At 54.0% G+C, this 9,527-nt stretch overlaps 1 long non-coding RNA gene across 1 annotated transcript; it reads left to right on the forward strand.

Moving 5' to 3' along the window:
- The first annotated feature begins 2,515 nt into the window (after nucleotides 1–2,515).
- On the forward strand, nucleotides 2,516–3,161 carry LOC118946769. The gene is made up of 3 exons (XR_005041623.1): nucleotides 2,516–2,627; nucleotides 2,889–3,008; nucleotides 3,142–3,161. It is a non-coding gene; the product is annotated as an uncharacterized LOC118946769 (long non-coding RNA).
- Nucleotides 3,162–9,527: the final 6,366 nt, after the last annotated feature.

Raw genomic sequence — 9,527 nt, forward strand, 5'->3', positions numbered from 1 at the left:
GAGAGGGGATGGGATACAGGGGGGTTGGGAGAATGGAGAGAGGGGGGAAACAGGGGGTTGGGAGAATGGAGAGAGGGGGGGGGGAACACGGGGGTTGGGAGAATGGAGAGAGGGGGGGGAACACGGGGGTTGGGAGAATGGAGAGAGGGGGGGTAACACGGGGGTTGGGAGAATGGAGAGAGAGGGGGGAAACAGGGGGTTGGGAGAATGGAGAGAGGGGGGGGGAACACGGGGGTTGGGAGAATGGAGAGAGGGGGGGGGAAACAGGGGGTTGGGAGAATGGAGAGAGGGGGGGGAACACGGGGGTTGGGAGAATGGAGAGAGGGGGGGGAACACGGGGGTTGGGAGAATGGAGAGAGAGGGGGGAAACAGGGGGTTGGGAGAATGGAGAGAGGGGGGGGGGGAACACGGGGGTTGGGAGAATGGAGAGGGGGGGGGGAAACAGGGGGTTGGGAGAATGGAGAGAGGGGGGGAACAGGGGGGTTGGGAGAATGGAGAGAGGGGAGGGGATACAGGGGGGTTGGGAGAATGGAGAGAGGGGAGAGAGGGGAGGGGATTACAGGGGGGTTGGGAGAATGGAGAGAGGAGGTGGTGAGGGCTATGAAGATGACATGAGAAGCAGAGAGAGATGTAAGAAAGAGAGCAGTAGAGAGAGAGGTAGAAGGAGAGAGAGGGGTAAGAAAGAGAGTAGTAGAGAGAGAGGTAGAAGGAGAGAGGTAGAGAGAGAGGAGGAAGGGAAGAGGTAGAGAGGAGGATGAGAGAGAGGTAGAAGGAGAGAGGTAGAAGGGGAGAGGTAGAGAGGATGGTTAGAGAGGAAGAAGGGGAGAGGTAGAAGGGGAGAGGTAGAGAGGATGGTTAGAGAGAGGGAGAGAGAAAGAGAGAGGTAGAGAGGAGGGTTAAATATATATATATAGAGAGAGAGGTAGATAGAGAGGTAGAGAGGAGGGTTATGTAGAGAGAGGTAGGAGAGAGGTAGAGAGGAGGGTTAGAGAGAGATAGGTAGAGAGAGAGGTAGAGAGGAGGGTTAGAGAGAGAGAGAGGTAGAGAGGAGGGTTAGATAGAGAGAGGTAGATAGAGAGAGAGGTAGAGAGAGAGAGGTAGAGAAAGAGGTAGAGAGGACGGTTAGAAAGAGAGAGAGGTAGAGAGGAGGGTTATATAGAGTGAGAGAGGAGGGTTAGAGAGAGTGAGGTAGAGAGGACAGGGCACACACAGTCTGTCTTGACCCCTGGCATTGACTGATTGACTTGACCCCTGGTATTGACTGGTTGACTTGACACCTGGCACTGACTGATTGACGGACCCCTGTCATTGACTGATTGACTGACCCCTGGTATTGACTGATTGACTGTCCCCTGGCATTGACTGACCCCTGGTATTGACTGACCCCTGGTATTGACTGATCCCTGGCATTGACTGACCCCTGGCATTGACTGATTGACTTGACCCCTGGTATTGACTGACCCCTGGTATTGACTGACCCCTGGCATTGACTGACCCCTGGTATTGACTGACCCCTGGTATTGACTTGACCCCTGGTATACAGTAGATAGAATATTCAGAGGGACAGAGGATCACACGCCTGTCACACACATACATGATATACACTGAACGGACAAAACGTTAGGAACACCTTCCTGGTGTTGAGTTGCACCCCCATTTGCCCTCAAAACAGCCTCAATTCATCAGGGACATGGACTCTACAAGGTGTTGAAAGAGTTCCACAGGGATGCTGGCCCATGTTGACTCCAATGCTTCCCACAGGGATGCTGGCCCATGTTGACTCCAATGCTTCCCACAGGGATGCTGGCCCATGTTGACTCCAATGCTTCCCACAGGGATGCTGGCCCATGTTGACTCCAATGCTTCCCACAGGGATGCTGGCCCATGTTGACTCCAATGCTTCCCACAGGGATGCTGGCCCATGTTGACTCCAAATCTTCCCACAGTTGTGTAACGTTGGCTGGATGTCCTCTGGGTGATGGACCATTCTTGATACACACGGGAAACTGTTGAGTGTTAAAAACCCAGCAGCGTTGCAGTTCTTGACACACTCTAAACCGGTGCGTCTGGCACTTAAATCTTTTGTCTTTGGAATTCACTGTTCCATGGTTGCCATGGCGCCATAAGGTGGCCTAGCCTAAGAGATCTGTAAATATTGTAGATATGTGTTATTATTTGTAAGAATTTTTGTAGCATTTTTTACATGTATTTTTTGCAGGGTTAGGCTGCTCTAGGATTTGATCATTATATTATGTGGTCTTGATGAAAAGTCTGTCTTTTGGCTTGATAACTAGCTAGCTGATAACTAGCTAGCTGATAACTAGCTAGCTGATAACTAGCTAGCTGGCTGCTTGGATTCAAATCATGTGTCTTTCTGTTTCATCTGTTTGGAAGTATTACACCAAGGACTGCAGGCCGTGTCCAGAGGTAGCAGAGGAAGGTCAGGGACTGCAGGCCGTGTCCAGAGGTAGCAGAGGAAGGTCAGGGACAGCAGGCTGTGTCCAGAGGTAGCAAAGGTAGGTCAGGGACAGCAGGCTGTGTCCAGAGGTAGCAGAGGAAGGTCAGGGACAGCAGGCTGTGTCCAGGGGTAGCAGAGGAAGGTCAGGGACTGCAGGCTGTGTCCAGGGGTAGCAGAGGAAGGTCAGGGACTGCATGCTGTGTCCAGAGGAAGGTCAAGGACTGCATGCTGTGTCCTTAGGTAGCAGAGGAAGATCAGGGACTGCATGCTATGTCCAGAGGAAGGTCAGGGACAGCAGGCTGTGTCCAGAGGTAGCAGAGGTAGGTCAGGGACAGCAGACTGTGTCCAGAGGTAGCAGAGGAAGGTGAGGGACAGCATGCTGTGTCCAGGGGTAGCAGAGGAAGCCAGGGACAGCATGCTGTGTCCAGAGGTAGCAGAGGAAGGTCAGGGACAGCAGGCTGTGTCCAGAGGTAGCAGAGGAAGGTCAGGGACTGCATGCTGTGTCCAGGGTTAGCAGAGGAAGGTCGTGGACATTATGCTGTGTCCAGAGGTAGCAGAGGAAGGTCAGGGACTGCATGCTGTGTCCAGAGGAAGGTCAATGACAGCAGGCTGTGTCCAGAGGAAGGTCAAGGACAGCAGGCTGTGTCCAGAGGAAGGTCAAGGACAGCAGGCTGTGTCCAGAGGAAGGTCAGGGACTGCATGCCGTGTCCAGAGGTAGCAGAGGGAGGTCAAGGACTGCATGCTGTGTCCAGAGGAAGGTCAGGGACTGCATGCTGTGTCCAGAGGGAGGTCAGGGACTGCATGCTGTGTACAGAGGAAGGTCAGGGACAGCAGGCTGTGTCCAGAGGTAGCAGAGAAAGGTCGGGGACAGCAGGCTGTGTCCAGAGGTAGCAGAGGAAGGTCAGGCACTGCATGCTGTGTCCAGAGGGAGGTCACGGACTGCATGTTGTGTCCAGAGGAAGGTCAGGGACAGCAGGCTGTGTCCAGAGGTAGCAGAGGAAGGTCAGGGACTGTTCAGGGAATGCTCCTAACCACTGCCAAGATGTGCTGGCTTTTTGTTCTCTTTTCAGCAGACGTGGCATCACCATGGTGACAGCTACATTCCTGCTAATGGAGCAACAGTACCAGAGGAGAGGCTCCAATGGAGTGACTGGCCGTTCAGAGAAGAGGCTCCGATGGAGTGACTGGCCGTTCAGAGAAGAGGCTCCAATGGAGTGACTGGCTGTTCAGAGAAGAGGCTCCAATGGAGTGACTGGCTGTTCAGAGAAGAGGCTCCAATGGAGTGACTGGCCGTTCAGAGAAGAGGCTACAATGAAGTGACTGGCTGTTCAGAGAAGAGGCTACAATGGAGTGACTGGCTATTCAGAGAAGAGGCTCCGATGGAGTGACTGGCTGTTCAGAGAAGAGGCTCCGATGGAGTGACTGGCCGTTCAGAGAAGAGGCTCCAATGGGGTGACTGGCCGTTCAGAGAAGAGGCTCCGATGGGGTGACTGGCCGTTCAGAGAAGAGGCTCCAATGGGGTGACTGGCCGTTCAGAGAAGAGGCTCCAATGGGGTGACTGGCCGTTCAGAGAAGAGGCTCCGATGGGGTGACTGGCCGTTCAGAGAAGAGGCTACCATGGAGTGACTGGCCGTTAAGAGAAGAGGCTCCGATGGGGTGACTGGCCGTTAAGAGAAGAGGCTACAATGGAGTGACTGGCCGTTCAGAGAAGCAGGTGTGGTCTGCTGTTGAAGAGGGCCTGTTGTTTCAGACTGTCTTCGTTTCTCCTGTTACATTGATGCCCCTTCCACTGAACCTCCTCCACTGAACCTCCTCCACTGAACCTCCTCCACTGAACCTCCTCCACTGATCCTCCACTGAAACTCCCATGAACCTCCTCCACTGAACCTCCACTGAACCTCCACTGAACCTCCTCCCCTGAAACTCCCATGAACCTCCTCCACTGAACCTCCACTGAACCTCCTCCACTGAATCTCCTACACTGAACCTCCACTGAACCTCCTCCACTGATCCTCCACTGAAACTCCCATGAACCTCCTCCACTGAACCTCCACTGAACCTCCTCCACTGAACCTCCTCCACTGAAACTCCCATGAACCTCCTCCACTGAACCTCCACTGAACCTCCACTGAACCTCCTCCACTGAACCTCCTCCACTGATCCTCCACTGAAACTCCCATGAACCTCCTCCACTGAACCTCCTCCACTACTGAACCTCCACTGATCCTCCTCCACTGATCCTCCTCCACTGATCCTCCTCCACTGATCCTCCTCCACTGCCTTTCCAACACAGATGACTGAACTTCATCCCACTGAGGCTTTCCCTCTCCATCATTTACATGTTTTGTTCTTTTACTTTTTATGGCTTTGAGAATCTTTGGTTAAAAAAATGTATGAAGGATTATATATCTGGGACACACATATGGCTAGCGGGTCTGCTGTGGAGGCTAGGACTACGGGTCTGCTGTGGAGGCTAGGTCTACGGATCTACTGTGGAGGCTAGGTCTACGGGTCTGCTGTGGAGGCTAGGTCTACGGGTTTCCTGTGGAGGCTAGGTCTACGGGTCTGCTGCGGAGGCTAGGTCTATGGGTCTGCTGTGGAGGCTAGGTCTACGGGTCTGCTGTAGAGGCTAGGTGTACGGGTCTGCTCTGGAGGCTAGGTCTACAGGTCTGCTCTGGAGGCTAGGTCTACAGGTCTGCTGTGGAGGCTAGGTCTACGGGTCTGCTCTGGAGGCTAGGTCTACAGGTCTGCTCTGGAGGCTAGGTCTACAGGTCTGCTCTGGAGGCTAGGTCTACGGGTCTGCTCTGGAGGCTAGGTCTACAGGTCTGCTCTGGAGGCTAGGTCTACGGGTCTGCTCTGGAGGCTAGGTCTACGGGTCTGCTCTGGAGGCTAGGTCTACGGGTCTGCTCTGGAGGCTAGGTCTACAGGTCTGCTGTGGAGGCTAGGTCTACAGGTCTGCTGTGGAGGCTAGGTCTACAGGTCTGCTCTGGAGGCTAGGTCTACGGGTCTGCTCTGGAGGCTAGGTCTACGGGTCTGCTCTGGAGGCTAGGTCTACAGGTCTGCTCTGGAGGCTAGGTCTACGGGTCTGCTCTGGAGGCTAGGTCTACAGGTCTGCTCTGGAGGCTAGGTCTACAGGTCTGCTCTGGAGGCTAGGTCTACGGGTCTGCTGTGGAGGCTAGGTCTACAGGTCTGCTCTGGAGGCTAGGTCTACGGGTCTGCTGTGGAGGCTAGGTCTACAGGTCTGCTGTGGAGGCTAGGTCTACAGGTCTGCTGTGGAGGCTAGGTCTACAGGTCTGCTCTGGAGGCTAGGTCTACAGGTCTGCTCTGGAGGCTAGGTCTACAGGTCTGCTCTGGAGGCTAGGTCTACAGGTCTGCTCTGGAGGCTAGGTCTACAGGTCTGCTCTGGAGGCTAGGTCTACGGGTCTGCTGTGGAGGCTAGGTCTACAGGTCTGCTCTGGAGGCTAGGTCTACGGGTCTGCTGTGGAGGCTAGGTCTACAGGTCTGCTGTGGAGGCTAGGTCTACAGGTCTGCTCTGGAGGCTAGGTCTACAGGTCTGCTCTGGAGGCTAGGTCTACAGGTCTGCTGTGGAGGCTAGGTCTACAGGTCTGCTCTGGAGGCTAGGTCTACGGGTCTGCTGTGGAGTCTAGGTCTACGGGTCTGCTCTGGAGGCTAGGTCTACGGGTCTGCTGTGGAGGCTAGGTCTACAGGTCTGCTCTGGAGGCTAGGTCTACGGGTCTGCTCTGGAGGCTAGGTCTACGGGTCTGCTGTGGAGGCTAGGTCTACAGGTCTGCTGTGGAGGCTAGGTCTACGGATCTACTGTGGAGGCTAGGTCTACGGGTCTGCTGTGGAGGCTAGGTCTACGGGTTTCCTGTGGAGGCTAGGTCTACGGGTCTGCTGCGGAGGCTAGGTCTATGGGTCTGCTGTGGAGGCTAGGTCTACGGGTCTGCTGTAGAGGCTAGGTGTACGGGTCTGCTCTGGAGGCTAGGTCTACAGGTCTGCTCTGGAGGCTAGGTCTACAGGTCTGCTGTGGAGGCTAGGTCTACGGGTCTGCTCTGGAGGCTAGGTCTACAGGTCTGCTCTGGAGGCTAGGTCTACAGGTCTGCTCTGGAGGCTAGGTCTACGGGTCTGCTCTGGAGGCTAGGTCTACAGGTCTGCTCTGGAGGCTAGGTCTACGGGTCTGCTCTGGAGGCTAGGTCTACGGGTCTGCTCTGGAGGCTAGGTCTACGGGTCTGCTCTGGAGGCTAGGTCTACAGGTCTGCTGTGGAGGCTAGGTCTACAGGTCTGCTGTGGAGGCTAGGTCTACAGGTCTGCTCTGGAGTCTAGGTCTACGGGTCTGCTCTGGAGGCTAGGTCTACGGGTCTGCTCTGGAGGCTAGGTCTACAGGTCTGCTCTGGAGGCTAGGTCTACGGGTCTGCTCTGGAGGCTAGGTCTACAGGTCTGCTCTGGAGGCTAGGTCTACAGGTCTGCTCTGGAGGCTAGGTCTACGGGTCTGCTGTGGAGGCTAGGTCTACAGGTCTGCTCTGGAGGCTAGGTCTACGGGTCTGCTGTGGAGGCTAGGTCTACAGGTCTGCTGTGGAGGCTAGGTCTACAGGTCTGCTGTGGAGGCTAGGTCTACAGGTCTGCTCTGGAGGCTAGGTCTACAGGTCTGCTCTGGAGGCTAGGTCTACAGGTCTGCTCTGGAGGCTAGGTCTACAGGTCTGCTCTGGAGGCTAGGTCTACAGGTCTGCTCTGGAGGCTAGGTCTACGGGTCTGCTGTGGAGGCTAGGTCTACAGGTCTGCTCTGGAGGCTAGGTCTACGGGTCTGCTGTGGAGGCTAGGTCTACAGGTCTGCTGTGGAGGCTAGGTCTACAGGTCTGCTCTGGAGGCTAGGTCTACAGGTCTGCTCTGGAGGCTAGGTCTACAGGTCTGCTGTGGAGGCTAGGTCTACAGGTCTGCTCTGGAGGCTAGGTCTACGGGTCTGCTGTGGAGTCTAGGTCTACGGGTCTGCTCTGGAGGCTAGGTCTACGGGTCTGCTGTGGAGGCTAGGTCTACAGGTCTGCTCTGGAGGCTAGGTCTACGGGTCTGCTCTGGAGGCTAGGTCTACGGGTCTGCTGTGGAGGCTAGGTCTACAGGTCTGCTGTGGAGGCTAGGTCTACGGGTCTGCTCTGGAGGCTAGGTCTACGGGTCTGCTCTGGAGGCTAGGTCTACGGGTCTGCTCTGGAGGCTAGGTCTACGGGTCTGCTCTGGAGGCTAGGTCTACGGGTCTGCTGTGGAGGCTAGGTCTACGGGTCTGCTGTGGAGGCTAGGTCTACGGGTCTGCTCTGGAGGCTAGGTCTACGGGTCTGCTCTGGAGGCTAGGTCTACAGGTCTGCTGTAGAGGCTAGGTCTACAGGTCTGCTGTAGAGGCTAGGTCTACGGGTCTGCTCTGGAGGCTAGGTCTACGGGTCTGCTCTGGAGGCTAGGTCTACGGGTCTGCTCTGGAGGCTAGGTCTACAGGTCTGCTGTAGAGGCTAGGTCTACAGGTCTGCTGTAGAGGCTAGGTCTACGGGTCTGCTCTGGAGGCTAGGTCTACGGGTCTGCTGTGGAGGCTAGGTCTACAGGTCTGCTGTGGAGGCTAGGTCTACAGGTCTGCTGTGGAGGCTAGGTCTACAGGTCTGCTCTGGAGGCTAGGTCTACGGGTCTGCTGTGGAGGCTAGGTCTACAGGTCTGCTGTGGAGGCTAGGTCTACGGGTCTGCTCTGGAGGCTAGGTCTACGGGTCTGCTCTGGAGGCTAGGTCTACCATGATATGTTTGTTATGTGGGACACCTTCCTAGTATTTTGAGACGTTTATTTAAAAGGACCACAATGGAAATACATTAGCAATCTTAGTCCTCCATTTTACATGCATTCTCCACATGTGTAGGTATCTTACCCATTCACCCTCTGAATGACACACACACACATTCCATGTCTCAAATGTATCAAGGCCTAAAAATCCTTCTTTAACCCGTCTCCTCCTCTTCATCTTTAACCCGTCTCCTCCTCTTCATCTACACTGATTGAAGTGGATTTAACAAGTGACATCAATAAGGGATCATAGTTTTCACCTGGTCAGTCTGTCATGGAAAGAGCAGGTGTTCCTACTGTTATGTACACTCAGTGTTCAGACACGTACACACACGCACACGCACACATACAATATATATAGACACAAAAACACACACATATATACACGCACACACATAAATACACACACACCGCACCCCCCTCCCCACCAGTCTCTTCGACGATACCTCAACCACATGGAGAAAGTGACAGAAATCTCCCACTAAAATTATAGGAACTAAATAATTGTTATAAAAACCGGTTCTTTACGTGAACGTAAGACCAGCATTTACCTTTTTATAATTCAATGTATTTTATTTTTCCCCCTCGAACAATCATCTGCTCTTCGGTGTAGCAACAGCACCCCCATGTGGCAATGAGAGGAACAACATGTCTGTCCAACTGTATCCACACACACACACAAACATACAGATTCACAAGGGAGGGAGAATCCAAGCCTTGCAGGGGTGGATTAATGTTTTTTTTTATACATTTCTTGTTAATTATTTATTGAGTAATTCCTGTCCTCTGTTTACTCGAGGGTTATTAAGTATGACTCCACGCTAAGCTGCTCACAGACAGGCAGTATCAGAAGACAGACCCACTCTTCTAACTCTGGAATCCTCCACTACAGAACCAATAGAACGCTCCGGAATGATCCGGTCGGAATGCAATTATAGGAATGATTGTCCAATCCATGTATTACATGAGGCCGTGTTGAGGCATGGAAACCCCTGTTCCCACCCCTCATCCCCCTCTCCTCTCCTCTCTAATAGGGATGGTGTGATCACTAATTTTATCCACCCACCCTCTCCCTCTCTCTCTCTCTCTCTCTCTCTCTCTGTCTCTCTCTCTGTCTCTCTCTCTGTCTCTGTCTCTGTCTCTCTCTCTCTGTCTCTCTTTCTCTGTCTCTGTCTCTGTCTATGTCTCCGTCTCTCTGTCTCTGTCTCTCTCTCTCTCTGTCTCTCTCTCTGTGTCTCTCTCTCTCTCTCTCTGTCTCTGTCT

Source organism: Oncorhynchus mykiss, unplaced genomic scaffold (assembly GCF_013265735.2).
Source record: "Oncorhynchus mykiss isolate Arlee unplaced genomic scaffold, USDA_OmykA_1.1 un_scaffold_85, whole genome shotgun sequence".
Lineage (NCBI taxonomy): Eukaryota > Metazoa > Chordata > Actinopteri > Salmoniformes > Salmonidae > Oncorhynchus > Oncorhynchus mykiss.